At 43.4% G+C, this 20,327-nt stretch overlaps 1 non-coding gene across 1 annotated transcript; it reads right to left on the bottom strand.

The window, feature by feature from the left end:
• Window positions 1-14,186: 14,186 nt before the first annotated feature.
• LOC114816329 lies at window positions 14,187-14,324 on the bottom strand. The gene has a single exon (XR_003764092.1). It is a non-coding gene; the product is annotated as a small nucleolar RNA SNORA7 (small nucleolar RNA).
• Window positions 14,325-20,327: the final 6,003 nt, after the last annotated feature.

The raw sequence follows: 20,327 nt of genomic DNA, 5'->3' as shown, positions 1-20,327 counted from the left end.
ACAAGTCACAGCTGCCGCTGTTGTGTTTTCCTCGGCTTTGAAACCCTGGAGCCTTGGGCTCATGACTTCAGAAGTCAGTCATCCCCCTAGCCTAGCCCACAACACAAAGGACACCTCGAGCATCCTCAATATCAGGTTTTTCAATAATAGTTTCCAACACTGTGAAAATCCCTGGTAATATAATTCAGAACATCTGCACGGGCCACAGGGCATTATGTGATTAGTATTCAGAGCACCATTGGTGAAGAACTGTTAGTGACAGCTCATTTTTACCATTCCAGATTGGACGACTTTTGTCCCTCACAGTTCAACTTGGCCCTCGGGCTCAGTAGTCGGATTCCACTAAAAATGGGGCAAGCGGCATGGCCTCGCAGAAAGAGCACAGCCCCGGGAAATATTCATTCATTCATTTATTCATTCATTCAACAGTATTTATTGAGCGCTTACTATGTGCAGAGCACTGTACTAAGCGCTTGGAATGAACAAGTCGACAACAGATAGAGACAGTCCCTGCCGTTTGATGGGCTTACGGTCTAATCGGGGGAGACGGACAGACAAGTACAATGGCAATAAATAGAGTCGAGGGGAAGAACATCTTGTAAAAACAATGGCAACTAAATAGAATCGAGGCAATGTACATTTCATTAACAAAATAAATAGGGTAATGAAAATATATACAGTTGAGCGGACGAGTACAGTGCTGAGGGGATGGGAAGGGAGAGGAGGAGGAGCAGAGGGAAATGGGGGGAAAAGAGGGTTAAGCTGCGGAGAGGTGAAGGGGGGGTAGTAGAGGGAGAAGAGGAGCTCAGTCTGGGAAGGCCTCTTGGAGGAGGTGAGTTTTAAGTAGGGTTTTGAAGAGGGGAAGAGAATCAGTTTGGCGGAGGTGAGGAGAGAGGGCGTTCCAGGACCGCGGGAGGATGTGGCCCAGGGGTCGACGGCCAGATAGGCCAGACCGAGGGACGGTGAGGAGGTGGGCGGCAGAGGAGCGGAGCGTGCGGGGTGGGTGGCAGAAAGAGAGAAGGGAGGAGAGGTAGGAAGGGGCAAGGTGATGGAGAGCCTTGAAGCCTAGAGTGAGGAGTTTTTGTTTGGAGTGGAGGTCGATAGGCAACCACTGGAGTTGGTTAAGAAGGGGAGTGACATGCCCAGATCGTTTCTGCGGGAAGATGAGCTGGGCAGCGGAGTGAAGGATAGACTGGAGCGGGGCGAGAGAGGAGGAAGGGAGGTCAGAGAGAATGCTGACACAGTAGTCTAGCCGGGATATAACGAGAGCCCGTAGCAGTAAGGTAGCCATTTGGGTGGAGAGGAAAGGACGGATCTTGGCGATATTGTAAAGGTGAAACCGGCAGGTCTTGGTAACGGATAGGATGCGTGGGGTGAACGAGAGAGACGAGTCAAGGATGACACCGAGATCGCGGGCCCAAGAGACGGGAAGGATGGTCGTGCCATCCACGATGATAGGGAAGTCTGGGAGAGGACCGGGTTTGGGAGGGAATATGAGGAGCTCAGTCTTGCTCATGTTGAGTTTTAGGTGGCAGGCGGAAGTCCAGGTAGAGACGTCCCGGAGGCAGGAGGAGATGCGAGCCTGAAGGGAGGGGGAGAGGACAGGGGTGGAGATGTAGATCTGCGTGTAATCTGCGTAGAGATGGTAGTCAAAGCCATAGAAATAGAGGTCTTGGGTCTGCCACTTGTCTGCGGAGTGACCTTGGGCAAGTCATTTCACTTCCTCATTTTCTCATGTATAAATTGGGGATTAAATAAACGTTCGCCCTCTTACTTAGACTGTAAGGCCCATGTGGGACAAGAGACTGTGACTCAGCTGATTGTACTGGATCTACCCTGGTGCTTAGTACAATGTTGGGCATGTAGTAGGCTCTTAGGAAATACCTCTATTGCTGTTATTGTGAAGTTGCCCTCAGTGGAAATGAAGTGTGCCCAATCTGAGTTCTTAGTATAGTGCCTGGAACACAGCAAATGCTTAGCAAATATTGAGGTCAGCAATCCCAACCTCTTTTTTGCATCTTTTTTTTATCATATGTGTTAAGTGATTACCATGCGCTAAGCGCTTGGGTAGATATAAGCTAATCAGGTTGGACACTGGCACTGTCCCACGTGGGGCTCACAGTCTTAATCTCCATTTTACAGATGAGGGAACTGAGGCACGGAGAAACAAAGTAACTTGCCCAAAGTCACACAGCAGACAAGAGATGGAGCTGTGATTAGAACCCAGGTCATTCTCACTCCCAGGCCGGGGCTCTATCCACTAGGCCACGCTGCATTTTTTCTTTGAAAAACCAGCCTATGCCTTTCTCTCTGCCTAAATAACAGGGTCTTGGCTTTCTGTTTTGGCAATTTATTCCCACTCTGTGGGTGTCAGTATAGTTGAGTTGCTGTAATTTCTGACTCCTCTCTACTCCTCCCTTCCTGCATCATTAGTAGCTACTGCCCCCCAGGGAAGAAAGAACTGCCCCTCTGGTATTCCAAAGAAATTGTAGCAGGTGAGCAATTCGGGGGAATTTGTGTTTAGGGCTGCAGTTTCTCCATTCAGAGAAATAGGTGGAATCTTGGAGAATAAAGTGAGGGGAGGAGGTCTTCGAAAAACACATAATTGCAGAGGCGTAAAGGCAAGAGTAGAGTTGACACTTTCATTTACTAGTGAGGAAGGTGGCGGAATTAAAGGATGACTCGAAGGATCGAAGGAAAGTTTTTGCTTTCCTTAAACAGATGGAATCAGGTTTCCAAATTCGCCACCCAAAATTTAACACTGGAAGGCAGAAAATGTTCAAGCACTGAAATCTTTTTTGTTACGGTATTGGTTAAGCACTGTGCCAGACACTGTACTAAGTGGTAGGTCATATATAAGCTAATCTGGTTGGACACAGTCCATATCCCAGGATTTAGAACAGTCTCACAACCATAATTCCCTATTTTATAGATGAGGTAACTGAGGCACAGAGAAGTGAAGCGACTTGGCTGAGGTCAAGTAGCAGATAAGGGGCGGGGCCGTGATCAGAACCCAGATCCGTGCTCTGTACACTAGGTCCGCTGCTTCCCAAGCTCTTAGTACAGTGCTCTGCACAGAGTAAGTGCTCAATAAATACTATTGAATGAATGAATGCTTTTAAAACTTGATCATTTTTATGGGTAAACTTACAGAGAGCATTATTGGAAGTCCTTGATTCCACAGGATGTCTTAATATGTTGATGTCTGTGATCTGGAGTGAACAAGAAAGTACACAGGTAGTCCAAATCACTTCTAAGAATGCACCTTCTCTTTCTAATCCAACTCTTGCTCATCCTGTCTCCTGGCCTGGAACTCCCTCTCTCCCAAACTCAGAGCACAGTTCTCCTTGTATTCAAATCTCTCCTAAAGTCCTACCTCCTCCGACAAACCTTTCCTAAATTCCCAAAATTCTTAAGTCATGTTGAGAAGCAGCAGGGTCTAGTGGTTAGAGCCCGGGCCTGGGAATCAGAAGGACCTGGTTCTAATCCTGGCTTCTCCACTTACCTGATCTGTGACCTTGGGCAAGTCTCTGTACTTCTCTGTGGCTCAGTTACCTCATCTGTAAAATGGGGATTAAGATTGTGAGCCCCATGTGGGACAGAGACTGTGTCCAACCTGATTAGCTACTATCTATCCCCGGGCTTAGAATAGTGCCTGGCACACAGTCAGCGCTTAACAAATATCTTAAATTTTTTAGAAAACAAATGAAACATTCCTTCAGCCCACTCCAGCACTTATGAACTTGTTTATACCCTCCTTAGTATTCACATATGTACGTGTGTTCAATTATTTAGTTCGACCATGCTAGCTGTAAACATTTCTGTGTTTGTCTCCTCTGTTGAAGTGTGAATTATTCATAGGCCAGGAACATTTCACTTGATTATTCTATGCTTCCCCAAGCATCCAGCACAGTACATAATGCCAAGTGGGTGCTCAATAACTTCTGCTGCTATTAATTAACACTACTATGACTCAGAGTCATAAAAGCACTATTAAATAAAGCCTGACCTAGTGGAAAGAGTCTTGTCTTATCAGTTATACTGTCGAGTTGTTTCCGATTCATAGCGACACCACGGACATATCTCTCCCAGAACGCCCCGCTCTCCATCTGCGCGCGTCCTGGTAGTGTATCCACAGAGTTTTCTTGGTAAAAATCCGGAAGTGATTTACCATTGCCGTCTTCGCCCAGTAAACTCGAGTCTCTGCCCTCGACTCTCTCCCATGCCGCTGCTGCCCAGCAGGGGTGAGTTTTGACTTGTAGTAGATGGCTGCCACTCGCTAGCCACTGCCCAAGCTAGGAATGGAATAGGTAGGCCTCTGCTTGACTCTCCCTCCCGTAGCCAAGACTGGTAGAGTACAGGAAACTCTCCAGGTGCTACCCTGAGAGGAGACTGGAAAAAGTAGGGACCTGGAAATTAGGAGATCTGGTTTCTAATCCTGACTTGGGCACTTGCCTTCTGGGTAACCTTAGGCAAGATGCCTAACTTCTCTGTGCCTCTCTTTCCTCACCTGTGAAATGGAATTAAATACCTCATCTCTCTCTTACTTAGAGCATGATCCCCATATCCAAACCAATGACCCTTCAACTACCCCAGAGCCTGGCTCGTAGCATTATTCGCAATACAATAAAATGCTACTATTAATAATAATTCATCTGTTTGCAAGTTAGAACTCTCAGATTCTCTGAAGATATCTTTGTAATTGTTTCCAGGATGAAATACTTAATACTTCCTCCAAAATATCTGTACCCCTCCCCTTGATCCAGATGTTTGGTATGAAAAGAGAGCATCCTTATTTGAAAACTGGAGAGGTATAGACATATGATTTTATACACAGAGACGGTTTTCGTCTGTAAGTTTGTTTTGGAGAAACGTAAAGGGGCCGAGAAATTGGACAGCAATCTCCACTTGGAGAATTGGCAACAATTCTCTGCCAGTACTGAAACATTCTGTGCTCTGAAAAATGCCACGTGAGTGGAGAAACAGCGTGGCCTTGTAGTCGGAGGAGCTGGGTTTGAATTCTGACTGATCCAGTCCCCTGCTATGTGACCTCGGGCAAGTCACTTCACGTCTCTGTGCCTCAGGGATTAAAAACCTGTTCTCATTCTCCCTTGGACTTGAGCCCCCTGTGCAACAGGGACTGTGTCTCACCTGATTATTTTGTAAATACCCCTGTTCTTGCCACATAGCAAGTGCTTAAATGTCACTGGTGCTGTTATTACCTTTTGGAGTGATACCCTAACTTTGGACATCATCGGTCTTTATTGAGCACCTCTTATGTGCAGAGATGTCCCGCAGCAAACAGACCACTATCCTGAGGCCTGGGAGCATACAATTAGACGATAATTCAGTCAGTCAGTCATATTTATTGAGCCCTTACTTTGAGCAGGACACTATACTATGGACTTGGGAGAGTACAAAAAATAATACAGAAGACACATTCCCTGCCCACAGTGAATTTACAGACTAGAGGGGGAGACAGACAATAATTTAAATGAATTACAGATATGTATCGAAGTGCTGTGAGGCTGGGGGCAGGAGTGGTGAATCAAGGGAGCAAATCAGGGTGATGCAGAAGGGAGTGGGAAAATAGGAAAGGAGGGAGAAATAATCCCTGTCTTCGAGGATCTTACAATCAATCAATAATTTATGTCTGAAACTGTCCTATCACTGTATCCCATGGTTTATGAATCAATCAATCCTATTTATTGAGCACTTACTGTGAGCAGAGCACTGTACTAAATGCTTGGGAGAAACTATAAAACAGAGTTGGAAGACACTTTCCCTTCCCACAACAATCTTAGTCAGTTGTATTTATTGAGCACTTATTGTCTGCAAAGCACCGTACTAAGCGCTTGGGAGAGTACAACAATACAGTCAGGGGGGAGACAGAAGTTAATATAAATAAATTACGAGAAATGTACATCAGTGCTGCGGGGCTGAGGGAGGGGTGAGAAAAGGGAGCAAATCCAAAGGAATTAAAAGAACACCCCCACCCATCGCCCCTCTGCTATATCTCTGATTCTTCCAGAGCCCTCTTCTTCTCCAAAGGCTATCGAACATCAATCAATATTCCTTAAGGATTTTTGGTTCCTTCACATTTTGAGAAAAAGTTTGACCAGCTCTTTGTGTGCCTGCTAAGTGCCCACTTAAAATACTTCATTCACAGCTTTCAATTGCAGTGAAGGTGGTATTTTAGCCATTCAAAGCCTCCTCCCTCTTTTATGAACAGAAATAGCGGGCACATATTTGGAGGGACATTTTTAGAACCGTGATTGGAGTGATTCACATATTGGAGGGCTGGTACTGTTTTTAGATCATTAACATCGATTTTCAAAAATTCCACCTGGAAACCGCTGCTGAAAAGGTCCTTTACTTTAAAAGACAGATGTTCACAGGGGTTCCAAAAGAATCCAAGCAGTGTCCTCTGGGCTGAGGGTAGGAGAGGGGGCAGATTTCTATACGGGATTAGGTATTAAGAGCAGGAACTGTCCTTTTTTTACCTAATCACCCCCTCACCTCTCCCACAAAGCAAACAGCTGAGCTATTGCCAATAATCTTGTCATAAAGTAGGCTAAACTGTTTGCACTGAATTGTTATCAGCCCCCTTGAATGACAGTATGCCAAGGGACTGATTCATTCACTCGTTCATTACTGACATCTTTCTAGGCTCCTTTGCTGCCTGTTCTTATTAATTACTCCTGTCAGCTTCTTCCAAAACAGCCTTAACGTGTTGCTGTTTATAATTCTTCCATCTTTAACTACTCTGGATACTCTTTGTCCTTCAGAAGGACTGTTCTGAGGAGATTATCGTATATACTCCGAAATAGCAAAGTCGTGTAGCATTGTCCAATAGCATTGTCCACTACGAGAAAATCACCCTGACTTTTATGGATAAGCAGCAGTGGCCTAGTGAAGAGAGCCCGGGCTTGGAAGTCAGAGGACCTGGATTCTAATCCCGGCTCCACCACTTCTCAGCTGTGTGACCTTGGGCAAGTCACTTCACTCCTCTGTGCCTTGGTTCCCTCATTGCTAAAATGGGGATTAAAACTGTGAGCCCTGTGTGGGACAGGGACTGTGTCCAACCTGATTAGCTTGTATTTTCCCCAGTACTAAGTACTATGCCAGGTACCTAGTAAGTGATCAACAAATACCCCTAAAAATGAAAAAATGCCAGTAGATTGTTGTCCTCTTCTCTAGGGCTTATTGACTGCCTACCATGGCTTAGTGGAAAGAGCACAGGCCTGGGAAACAGAAGTCATGGGTTCTAATCCTGGCTCCGTCACTTCTCAGCTGTGTGACTCTGGTCAAGTCTCTTAACTTCTCTGTGCCTTAGTTATCTCATCTGAAAAATGGGATAGAAAGTGAGCCCCATGTGGGACAACCTGATTACCCTGTGCCTACCCCAGCACTTAGAACAGTACTTGTCACATAATAAGTGCTTAACAAATACCATAATTATTATTTCCAATGTGCGGAGCACATCCCAAGTGCTTAGCACAGTTCCCCGTCCATAGTAAGTACCCAATCTATTTTCCATAATTATTATTACCAATGTGCAGAGCACATCCCAAGTGCTTAGCACAGTTCCCTGTACAGAGTAAGTACCCCATCCATTGCACTGGTTGATTGGTTGAACCATGCTTTTTATAGTATATATTCCCAACACCTGGTAGGAAACATTAGAGTTGGTACACATAATCCCCTCCCTCAAGGAATTTACAATCCTGCCTTCAAGGAGGTTGCAATCTAAGGAGGGGGACGCACCCAGTTTGCTAAATAATACAGTACATAAAAAAGTAAGAGTATAGATGCAAATGATAAAAGGAAAAGAAAAAAAAAACAGGTAGGAATAGGCGATAGATAAACAGATATCCACATATTAGCAAAAGAGATGGATTGGGTGGTCTCATCAGGAAAGTGGAGGAGACCTCTTGGGCAACATGGCTTTGTAACAGGCCTGGGGTGTTACAGAACCTGGATTCTAATTCTGCTGTCCACATATTTGCTGTGTGAACTTGGGCAAGTCACTTCACTTCTTTGAACCTCATTTCCCTCATCTGCAAAATGGGAATTCAATACCTGTTCTCCCTCCTACTTAGACTGTGAGCACCGTAGGGGACATGATTATCTTTTGTCTACCCCAGTGCTTACTACAATCCTAAACACAAAGTAAGTGCTTAATAAAATACCACAATTGTTATCACTTTTATTAGATTGGTGAATTTGAGAGTTCCAAGGAGGGGTAAAGACATGAGTAATTGTTTCCAGACAGAAGGCTCTCTCTGGAGGAATGAAGATGTGGCTGAATGAAAGGCAGGGAGGGAGAGGTGGCGAGAGAGAAGCAGGGACAGTGAGAGGGAGAGATGGGCAGAGAGAGAAGCAGGAAAGATCAGAAAGAGAGGAAGAGGCAGAAAGGCAGTGAAAGAGAGAGGTGCAGAGAGAGAAACAGAGAAGCAGAGAGGTGGGGAAAAAGAGAAAAGCAGAGAAAGAAACACAGAGAGAAAAACAGGAACAGAAAGGAAAGCAGAGAGAGAGATGGGAGAGCTGGAAAGAGAAGCAGAAAGAGAGAGAGGAAGAGATAGATGGGAGAGAGAAGCTGAGAGATAGAGAGATACAGAAAGAGTTATACCATCGAAGGAACTCAAGTTCCTTGACAATTATGACTGATTATATTCCCTACACCCCATTACCTACTCTGCTCTCTAACTTAATGGGAATCATTCAGAATCAAATATGAATGTAATTCAGTCATTTAAAATAGGGGTTTAGAACACGCTTAGGTTAGGCTTAGCATTTCTACTTATTAGTTTTTCTGCTCTATTTGTGATTCATTATACCATGCTTACTCTTTCCTTTCTCAAAGACTAGCTAGCTGGGTATCCCTAGGTAGCAGAGTATAAAGTCCTTTTAAGAGTGTAAACAAAAACCTGGTTTTTGTTTGATCTCAGGTGTATTCTGAGAGGAGTCCACTGACTTAGTTGGTAAACCTGATACTTGTTTCATTTTTTTATGGTATTTGTGAAGTGTTTACTATGTTCCAGCTACTGTACTAAGCACTGAGCTAGATCCATGAAAATCAGGTTGGACACAGTCTTTGTCCCACCTGGGGCTCCCAATCTTAATCTCCATCTTTTATACATGAGGTACCTGAAGTCCAGATAAGTGAAGTAACTCAGTCATACAGTAGGCAAGTGGGGGAGGCAGGATTAGAACCCAGGTCCGTCCGACTCCCAGGCCCGTGCTCTATCCACTAGTCCACGTCGTTCCACCCCATCTTTTCTCAGAGCTCAGAGAGCCTTAGGGTTGACCCTCATGTCAAATAGTTCCAAATTGGGGCTTCCAGGGTTGAAAATGCGACTTCCTCAGCCAGCATGTGGACGCAGTGACATTTTTATCTGGGAGAGATGACTTTAGAAAACAGCATTCCAGATGTAAAGAGTCTCGCCAGAAATCCTCTCCAAACCGTCATCATCAGTCCTCCAAGGCTAAGGTTTTCCTATAAACACAGAATTCAGTCAGTATCTCATCACCAGATGTTCCTCTCAAAGCCCTAATGGGCATGGCTCTCCTCACCCCAATTAGGGTGGGGAATTTGGAGCTTTTGAGTGTAGAGTTTCGTCTTCTAATTGAAAGAAAAATAGGGTACCCCCAGGCAGACATTTCAGCTGTGTTCCTAGAATAGGGAGCTAATATTGGTTTTAAGCTCTCTTTGTAGGGGTTTCTGTGAGATTCCCATCAAGGCATCAAGCCTGAGTGGTGAGGGTGAATCTGCCTACTGAATGCCCTCAAATTCCTGTTCTCCCAGGGAACAGATTTGGCTCCTCTAAGGAAATGATCAGAATCCTCAGCTACTAAATGGTGAAGATAGTCAAAAGTTCATTCAATTCAGTCGTATTTATTGAGTACTTGTGGGCAGAGCACTGTACTAAGTGCTTGGGAGAGTACAATATTACAATTAACAGACACATTCCCTGCTCCCAGTGAGCTTACAGTTTAGAATTGAGCCCTCCCTGAGCCTTCTCATCACCCACAAAATAGAGTAGACGTGCATTGGTTCTGGTCTTGAAATGATTTATGCCTTACTTTGGAGAGCTTGTAAAAACTCCTTGAGCATAGAAAAGCCACATTACCTAGTGGAAAGAGCGTGGGCCTGGGTTCTAATCCTGCTCAACCACGTGACTGCTGTGTGACCTCGGACAAGTCACTTAACTTCTCTGTGCCTCCCTTACCTCATCCGTAAAATGGGAATCAAATCCTACTCCCTCCTACTTAGAATGTGCGCTCCACGTGGGATAAGGACTGTATCCAATCTGATCAGCTTGTATCTACCCCACCATATAGAATAGTTCTTGGCACATAGCCAGCAGTTAACAAGTATTGCAAGTATTATTATTATTTAAGATCATGTCTGCCAACTCTATTATAGTCTCCCAAAACACTCAGTTCAGTGCTCTGGACACAATAGGTGCTTAATAAATACCACTGGTCGATTGACAAATTCATGGGTGAGAGGTTCATAGTTGAATGTTAAAAGGAAAACCAATTCTGATATACCATTTTCTGACCCAAACCTCTCAACATGATAACTCGCTCCCTGCAAAGCCGTGTTCCTCCTCCACAAAGACTTCTCTGGTCTCTACACACCTTCCCTTAACCCAGGCTATTATCCCCCTCAGCTTAGATTTCCTCTCTCGTCTCTAATCGTGTGATGCTCAGATCATCTCCATGCTGTAAACTCAACTCCTTCCTCCCCTATCCCCACCACACGTGTCTAGCTATGAATCAACTCCACACACTCCTCTTCTGCTCACACACTCCTGTTTCAGAATATTTATGACCGTACACCTGGCTAACTTTGATTTGCTAGTGAAGTCAGTGACTCGGTTCACAAGATTAGAGCTATCAGGGGTCAGCTCCACAAAGGCTCCCATCTTCCTGATTCTCTCATCCAATCTCATCCTTCCAGCCGGCCCTCAAGAAGAGATCACCAGCTTGATCTCTAAATATTCCCTTCCTGTCTGTGACGCTGAGCTCCTGAACTCGTCTTCCAAAATCACTTGGGCCTGGGCTTCTGCCCTCCCTGACCGCCATCTTGAATCTTTCATTCTCCGATGGCTCCTTTCGCCACTGCCTCTATACACGCTCGAGTCTCCCGCAAACTAAAAACAACCTTCTCCAGGCTGTACCACCCCCTCCGGTTGTCAACTCATCTACCACCTTCATTCCCATCGGTACTGCTTAATGAAATACTAGATTCTGTTATGTAAATTAGTTCAGTTAAACCAAGAAATCTAAAGAGATTGTTGACACCCACTGCCTCAACTCCACCCCAACTCCCTTCTCGTTCCTCTGCCATATGAACAATTGAATTTTAGAATCAGCTGTGTCCCTCTTATTTATCCCTCTTATTTATCTACTCTTTCTACTCTCTTCTCCCATTTCACCCCAGCTCACACTCTTCATTCGTCTCAAGTCAACCAACTCATGGTGCTTTCCTCTCATTTCTCTCACCTCCGCTACGAATGATTTCATTTGGCATGTAGGGATAACTTTGACTTTCAGCATCATCGTTGTCAATTATGATGAGTATCCATAACAGTGTACAGTTGGGGGCTCTGTAGATTGAAAAATGTCTTTAATAATATAATAGAAAAACACTTTCTAAAATACTGAGTGTTTTCCAAGGCCTTGTACAACTTTAAACTTTAATAGCTTTTGACAACTGAAAAAATTATTTTAAAGTGCATTAAAAAGCAATTCATATTGTTTTGCTGCAATCTAGCTTGTTTCTTATTTGACTTCGGTTCAGCTAACCATAGGACACAGTTAGCCTTCTATTCTACCACCTCTATATTTAATAGATTCAGGGAATGGAAATAAAAATATGGCAGTTATAGGGAATGGCTTGTATGTTCCTCAAATACTGACATAAAACTTTATGAATTATGCTTTTCAGTATAATAATAATAGCAATGATATTTGTTAAGTGCTTACTATATCCTAAGCACCATACTAAGCATTGGGATAGATAAAAGATAATCAAGTTGGACACATTCCCTGACCCACACAGGGCTCACAGTTTAAGTAGTCATGATAATAGTAGTAGAAGAAAAGGTATCGCTTGAGAGCTGTCGAGGTGCAAACTGATGCCATCTTATTCTAGGGAGCAGAATTTAAATCACTTATGTTGTACGTCACTCTTACTAGAATTGGGAATTGGTTCAATATCAGCTCAATCTCACGTTTTCCAAATATCCAATCCCAACATGATGCTCTTCCTGCAATTCATATCTTTCTCCCAGTGCATTTCCATTACCTGTTGCCTTATAATTTCAACAACCTTTTAATCATAGGACGGGTACAAGATTTTCAAATTGAACCCAGACTGCATCAGTCAGTCAGTAGTATTTATTGAGCGCTTACTGTGTGCAGAGCACTGTATTAAGATTTGGGAAAGTACAATACAATGGAGTCAGTAGACAAGTTTCCTGCCCACAAGGAATGGTCTATGTGGGGATAGCAAGATTAAAGTAAATTACTGATAGGGGAAACAGAGTATAAGAATATCTGCATAGTACTGTGAATACAATTCACTGAGATGAACTAGGTGGTTTTGGGGTATTACAGTTTTAAATAAACTCTGCCCAATATCAAAGCCCAGAACCCGAAATCTTATCAACCTACTCCCTGCCTTTAACATTCACACATTCATTTATATATATCTTCAGCCCTTATGCAACTGTGTTTAATCAGTTGTCATTCAGTTTTTCATCCTGATCATTCTAAGTGTAAATGTTGAAGATCTGTCTTCCCCTTTTAAAAAGTAAGCTCCTTGTGGGATGGAAACTTTTCTTTTTCTTCTGTTTTACTTTCCCAATGGTTAGCACAGTACAGAGCACTCAGAGCACTCAGTGCTCAATAAACATGAGCACTATTATTGCACAAAGTGACTACATGGGCTAGTTTAGCATTGTAGTCCATCCGGACACCAGAATGTAGGGTTTTTTTGCTGCACAGCCCTTGTCCTCAGAGTCAAACTTAAGAATCTTTTCTACATTCCTATGCAGGTTTAAGAAAACAGTGAATTTCTTTAAAAGAGATATCTAGACTGTAAGCTTGTTTTGGGCAGGGGGCATATCTACCAATTCTGATATAATGCAATAATAATAATAATAATAATGACAGTCTTTGTTAAGCACTTATTATGTGCCAAGCACTGTTCTAAGCACTGGGGGAGATACAAGGTTATGAGGTTGTCTCAGGTGTGGCTCACAGTCTTAATCCCCATTTTACAGATGAGGTAACTGAGGCACAGAGAAGTTGAGACTTGCCCAAAGTCACACAGCTGACAAGTGGCGGAGTGGGTTTAGAACTCACAACCAATGACTCTAAAGCCCGTCCTCTTTCCTTGAAGCCATGTACTCTCCCAAACACTTAGGACAGTGCTCTGCACACAGTAAGCACTCAATAAATACCATTGATGATGATGATGATGATGATGATGATATCGAGTAATACATTACCTATGAACTAGTATTTGGAAATTTTTTTTCTTAGACAACAATTTCAAGGGCAGACTAAGAACAGAAAGAAGATTATACTGTTTAATCAAATACAAGATACTATTATGTAAATTGGGTTGTCGAGCATATCGAGAAACCCAAACAAAAGGGCAAAGAGTTTTTGTAGGGACCAAATCAAACTGTCCCACTCCATTTCTGTGTTTGATTAGACCTTTTTTTGTGGAAAAACAAGCCTCTTTAGGGTTGCCCAGAAGGACTATGAATGAGGTGAGACGGTGAATTAAATGAAGCAGATAGCATCGGCTATCCAGAGGTAATGCGAAGGAGCGTAGCCTAGTGGAAAAATCACAGATCTGGAAGTCAGAGGACGTGGGTTCTGATCCCAGCTCTGGCATTTGACTGCTGAGTGACCTTGGATGAGTCACTTCATTGTTTTGTCTTATGCCGTTTAGTTGTTTCCGACCCTTAGTAACACCACAGACATATCTCTCCCAGAACGCCCTACTCTCCATCTGCAGTCATTCTGGTAGTGCATCCATAGAGTTTTCTTGGTAAAAAAATAGGGAAGTGGTTTATCATTGCCTTTTTCCACGCAATAAACTTCAGTCTCCACCCTCGACTGTCTCCCACGCCGCTGTTGCCCAGCATGGGTGATTTTTCCCTTGTAGCAGATGGTCTGCCACTCCCTAGCCACTGGCCAAGCTAGGAATAGAATGGGTAGACCTCCGCTCAACTCTCCCTCCTGTAGCCGAGTCTGGTAGAGTCCTGGAAACTCTCCAGGTACAACCCTGAGAGGGGACACTTCACTGTGGGCTCTGTTTTATTGTACTCTCTCAAGTGCTTAGTACAGTCCTTTGCCCACAGTAAGCACTCAATAAATATGATAGATTCGTTGATTTAACTTCTCTGAGCCTCAGTTACCTCATCTGCAAAATGGGGATTAAGACTGTGAGCCTCACATGGGACAGGGACTGTGTCTTACCTGATTAACTTGTATCTACCCCAGTGCTTAGAACAGCGCTTGGCACATAGTAAGCGCTTAACAAGTACCAAAATTATTATTAATTGCTTGTCCTTGGACAAGTTACTTAACTTCTCTGTGCTTCAGTTTCTTCCACTCTAAAATGGGGGTTAAATACCTGTTCTCCCTCCTACTTAGACTGTGAGACCCATATGGGACAGGGACTGTGTTCAACCTGATTGTCTTTTATCTATCCCAGCACTTAAAAGAGTGCTTGACACATAGCAAGTGCTTAACCTGATTATCTTGCATCTACTCCAGCGCTTAGTCCCGGGAGAAGCAGCTTGGCATTAGAGGAGCGAAGTGTGCAGGCTGGGCTGTAGTAGGAGAGAGGCAAGGTAAGGTAGGAGGGGCAAAGTGATTGAGGGCTTTAAAGCCAATAGTGAAGAGTTTCTGTTTGATGGATGGATGGGCAACTGCTGGAGATTCTTGAGGAGTGGGGAGACAAAGACAGAACACTTTTGAAGCAAAATGATCCGGGCATCTGTGAAGTATGGACCGAAGTGTGGAGAGACAAGAGGCAGGGAGGTCAGCAGGACCTATTCCTCTTGGCTAATGAACATTTAAGTAAAAATCTCCTTTCCTCCTAAGTAACAAAACCTTTCTCTAAGCCATGATACCCCAATAATGCAGGTTCCTCTCCTTTCTTAAGCATAGCGATTTGAATAAGGCTGTTTTTCATGACAACCTCTGTCTTAGCACTTGCTGCCTGTCCACAGTATGCTGCTACAAAACACAAGCACCCAAGGGATTTGAATTCTATTTTGTTTTTTTCACTCTGCCCCACGTAGAGGGGATCTTAAATTGCTGTACCACCTGGTCACATGTAGCCAATGAATCTTATTGTGTTGAGTCGATAAATGCTCCCCGGGTAATCAGCAGTCAGAGCTGTTTGTTCCGTTAATGAACTGAACTCTCCATTTCCATGATCCTCCAAAAGATTTCTCTACAAGTTCTGCTTTGCCTCTCACAAAGGGAGAAAAGTGTGACCCTTTGACCGTAGATTTCTTTTCAAATCCTGAGGCTGAGGTAGTGTCCCAGACGATTCCGTGATGTTTTCTTTCCAGGCTTGGCTCTGCAATAACATTAATGAAGCGTGATCGATTGATAAAATGACAGTGTTTAGTGGTGGTATTTGGCAGTTCGCTAAACTTCTTTGTGCCTTGGTTTCCTCGGGATAGGACAATTGATAATTTGTAGAAGTCAGAGTTCAATCATCCAGGGGTCGGGAGGTGTGGATGAGGGTAGGACATTGAGGGGTTCATGGCATGAGGAGGAGGGAGAAGGGGAAGAGTAGGCGGGGGAGGGTGGAGTCATTCATTCGATCATATTTATTGAGTGCTTACTATGTGCAAAGCGGTCAGCACCACACAGGAGAGTAATTCAACCCCTTCACTTTTAAGTTACTTGAAAGGTCCCCCAGACAACCTTGGAGATCAACCCCACGATTGTCGCCTAATGGATAGAGCGGGTTCTAATTCCGCCTCTGCTGCTTGTCTGCTATGTGATCTTGGGCAGGTCACTTCACTTCCGCCTGTGTAAAGTGAGGATTAAGACTATGAGTTGTATGTGGGAAATGGACTTGCATCTATCCCAGCGTATAGTACAGTTCCTGGCACACATAGTAAGCACTTAACAAACATTATATATATATAAATATATATATAAAAATCTCACCCGTCACAGCACTCTCCAGCCTGCATAAGTGCGGAGCCGGAGGGGCTGTTGCTACAGTTGCATGGACTCGATGTGAGCAAGGACTGTGTCTGTTGTTGTATTGTACTCTCCCAAGGCTTAGTGCAGTGCTTTGCACACAGTAATCGCTCAATAAATATGATTGAATGAATGAATTGAATGGGGTGAGTTGCCCATCTTATAACTGGGCAAACAAATCTTCCTGTCTTTTTCTATCTTTCTCCTTCTTATCCCTAAAGCATCAGATGCTGCCAGATAACAATAATAACGTAAGAATGAGGTATTTAAGCACTTACTATGTGCAAATTACTGTACTAAGTGCCTAGGGCAGATTCAAGATAACCATGTCAGGCACAGTTCAACCTAGAGCTCACAGTCTAGGTGGCAGAGAGGACAGGTATTGAATCCCCATTTTAGAGGAGTGAACTGAGGCACAGTGAACTGAAGTGACTTACCCAAGGTCACACAGAAGACACATGGCAGAGAAGGGATTAGAACCCAGGTCCTTCTGACTCCCAGATCCATGCTCTATCTACAAGCCAACCTGAAGGAATGAGAAAAGTGTTCTTGCCTCATCATTGGATCAAAATTGGTTCCACTTTAACTGCATAACCATGAATCGATCAATCAGTCAGAGGTATTTATTGAGCACTTACTGTGTGCAGAACACTGTACTAAGTCCTTGGAGAGTTCAGTACAACAGAGTTGGTAGCCACGTTCTCTGCCCACAATGAGTTTCCAATCCACATTTGAGTATGACACATCTAAAATGGAGACCCACATTGTGAACCTGAATGACCGATAGAAGAAAGCAGAATTTTGGAGATGGTAACAGAATAAACTGGGGAAATGGAAACCAACTGATGGTCTTAATAGGAAGACCTTCACACGAATTCACCACTGGCCAGTTTAAATGTTACTTGGTCATTGGTTTCACTGAGTTGGCTTCCCCTTAATGATGGATTATTTAAGCTTGTAACTTTGGATATTTCCTAGGCTGTAGCCATACTTTCAGTTCAAAAACAGTCTTTCACATTAATGCAGGGAAATGTCTGTCGGTTTTCCTGAGAAATTGTTTGCCCCATCCCTCTTTCCCCATACCAATTTTAACCTTTTAAGCAATCATTTTTGTTTTTTAGAACTTTCTATTTCAAAAAGTATCTTTATCTTCTAAGATGGAACTAAGTTCTGAACCTCTGTTGGTGAAAGTGAGGCCCAGGATAGTGAAAATCAATGGAGATTAAAGGATGTTAAATAGATTTCTCCCCACCACCCAGTTCTCATTAGACTCACTCCAGTTAATGCTTTGTGCTTTAATAAATCTAAGTATGTTTCTGGAGAGAAAGACAACTTTAAATTGCCATTTTGCTGGCCTGCTATTGCAACCCTTAGAGACTTTTTTTTTATGCCCAGACCCTAAAGAAGAAATCAGAGCATTCTAAATGTATGCTTTCCCTCTTGGATTTTTCTGCTGGTATTTGTGGAACTCTCTCCCTGGTGCAGGGGAGAAGAAAGGAAGTCTAATTTGCACGTATGTATTCTCTCCTTAGAACAGTGCTCTGCATATAGTAAGCAGTTGATAAATAAAGCTACTACTAATATTACTATTTGGATTCTCACTTCAGTCGATCAATCAGTGGTATTGATTGGGACCAATGCTAGGAAGCTCAAGTGCCTTGGGGGTGAATGGCTCGGTGGTGAGGGGAACCATTTCTGAAAGCTCTTTTTTCAGCTGAACTTTACAAACACCTTGATATTGAAAGTCAAATATTCACATATTCAAGTATTGGGAAGCAGAGTGGCCTAGTGGATAAAGCATGGGCTGGGAGTCAGAGGACCTGGATTCTAATCCCAGCTCTGCCACTATCCTGTTTCGTGACCTAGGGAAGGTCTCTTTACTTCTCTGTGCCTCAGTTTCCCCAACTGCAAAATGGAGACTCAATATCTTTTCCTCCTCGTATGTAAACTGTGAGCCCCATGTGGGACAGGGACTGCATCTGGCCTGATTAACTTGTATTCTTGTATTCTAAGCCCCAGGGTTTAGAACAGTGCTTGACCCATAGTAAGCGCTTAACAAATACCATTAAAAAAAAGAGTCCAAGTCGCTCAGCCATAGAAAGATTTAGACCTTTATTTTGGTCTTATAAATTATTAATTTATTCTTATTAATATCTGTCTCCCCCTGTAGATTGTAAGCTCATTATGGACAGGGAATGTTTCTGCTAATTCTGTTGTACTCTTCTAAGCATTTAGAACTGGTTTGAACGTAGTAAGCACTCAATAAATACCACAGATTGATTGATTGACTGATTAAAGGCTCCTACTACCCAATTTTAAAAATCAAATTCAGTAAATATCTTGAGCCCCCTAGAAAAAGAAACTCTTGAGAAATCAATCAACTATAAAGTAAACATACACAATGCCTGCTTTTTCTGGTATTTGTTAAGCACCTTCTATGTGCCAGGCATTGTACTAAGTGCTGGGGATGGACAGAAGATCATGAATTTGATCACACTCCCTGTCCCACGTGAGGCACACAGTCTTAACCCCCTTTTTACAGATGAGGGAACTGAGGCACAAAGATATGAAGTGACTTTCCCAAGGTCACATAGTAGAAAAGTGGTGGAGTTGGAAATAGAACCCACAACCATCTGACTTCCAGGCCCGTGCTGTATCCACTAGACTATGCTGCTTTTCTATCCAAGCACCCACAGAGGTTATTCTCTGTCACCAAACGATCAGAACCCAAACACTGACCTCACGTCTTTGTTGTCCTCATGAAAATACCATTGCAGTGAGGCAGTTCAAACAATGCGAATTTGGTTTGCGATGACGTTACACCATCTGTTTTAATGGAAGCAGTGCTCCAGCGAAAGCTTTGTTTGGGACCAAGAATTGGGGGTGGGAGGAGTGTTCTTTTCATAAGCTTCCCTGCGACTAAACCACCACGGCTATGTTACAGAAAATCGGAATTCTGGATCATAAAGCAACAGGAGACTCAGACTGGAAAGGTCAACTAAGAGACAGAGGGTTCATTTTCGAGAGGGAGGGAGGGGAGGAATGTCTGAAAGATATGCAGAAAACGGATTTTGGAAACCTACAATCACAAAGAGAATCTGAAAAGTGGGAAACTTTTTTCCATCAGTGCCATACATCTCCAGCCCAAGTGGCAGGGAATTGGATCTCTCGGCCAGCCCGGCAATATTAAGAGAAAAGACAACGGTATGAACTATATAAATTGTTCTTAAATGAGTTTCCCAGCATGTTAGATAACACTGCTTCATTAAATGGGTGGTGTCTCCATGTTCCCTGGGGAGGCAGAGTTTCTGTTTAGGGTTGAACTCAAAACAAATAGACAGTAGCCTTGAATTCTAATAACTCCAAATCTACCCGACAGGTCTTCTAGCTCTGCACACAATAAGCACTCAATAAAAGCTATTGATTGATTCTAGTTTCTTCACCAAGTGACTAAGTCCAACGTTCTCATTATTCTCTTCATGTTCTCTTCATATCTAACAATTTCTCTCCCCACTTTCAAAACCTCGTTGAAGGCACATCTCCTCCAAGATGCCTTCCCTGACTAAGCCCTCATTTCCTCTTGTCCCACTCCCTTCTGCGTCACCTTGATTTGCTTCCTTTATTCAAGCCACCCGCCACCCCCGTCAGTCCCACAGCATAGCATGTCTCTCTATATCTATAATTTATTTATATTCATGTCTGTCTCCCCAACCTAGACTGGAAGATCATTTTGGGCAGGGAATGTGTCTACCAACTCTTGAGTTGTACTCTCCCCAGTGCTTAGTACAGTGCTCTGCACCCAGTAAGCGCTCCATAAATATGATTTATCAATAAATTGACTTATCAGGGGAATAGTCAACCATGCTGCCAAGATATTTGCTTTGCAAGTGAATGCAAAATACTGTATAGGCAAAATATTCTTTGATTTCATTTTTTTGGTCATAGATGGTCTCTGTCCAGGTGAAGATGGCCTTTTTGTATCTCCCACTGGGGCTTATGGAAGCTTTGCTAAAAGTAGTGATCCTGGGATTGTAAAGTACTTGCTAAGTGCCAAGTGATGGAGGAGA

Source organism: Ornithorhynchus anatinus, chromosome 13, assembly GCF_004115215.2.
Source record: "Ornithorhynchus anatinus isolate Pmale09 chromosome 13, mOrnAna1.pri.v4, whole genome shotgun sequence".
NCBI lineage: Eukaryota > Metazoa > Chordata > Mammalia > Monotremata > Ornithorhynchidae > Ornithorhynchus > Ornithorhynchus anatinus.
Note: the sequence above shows the minus strand (reverse complement) of the source record. Positions and strands in the feature narration are given on the sequence as shown.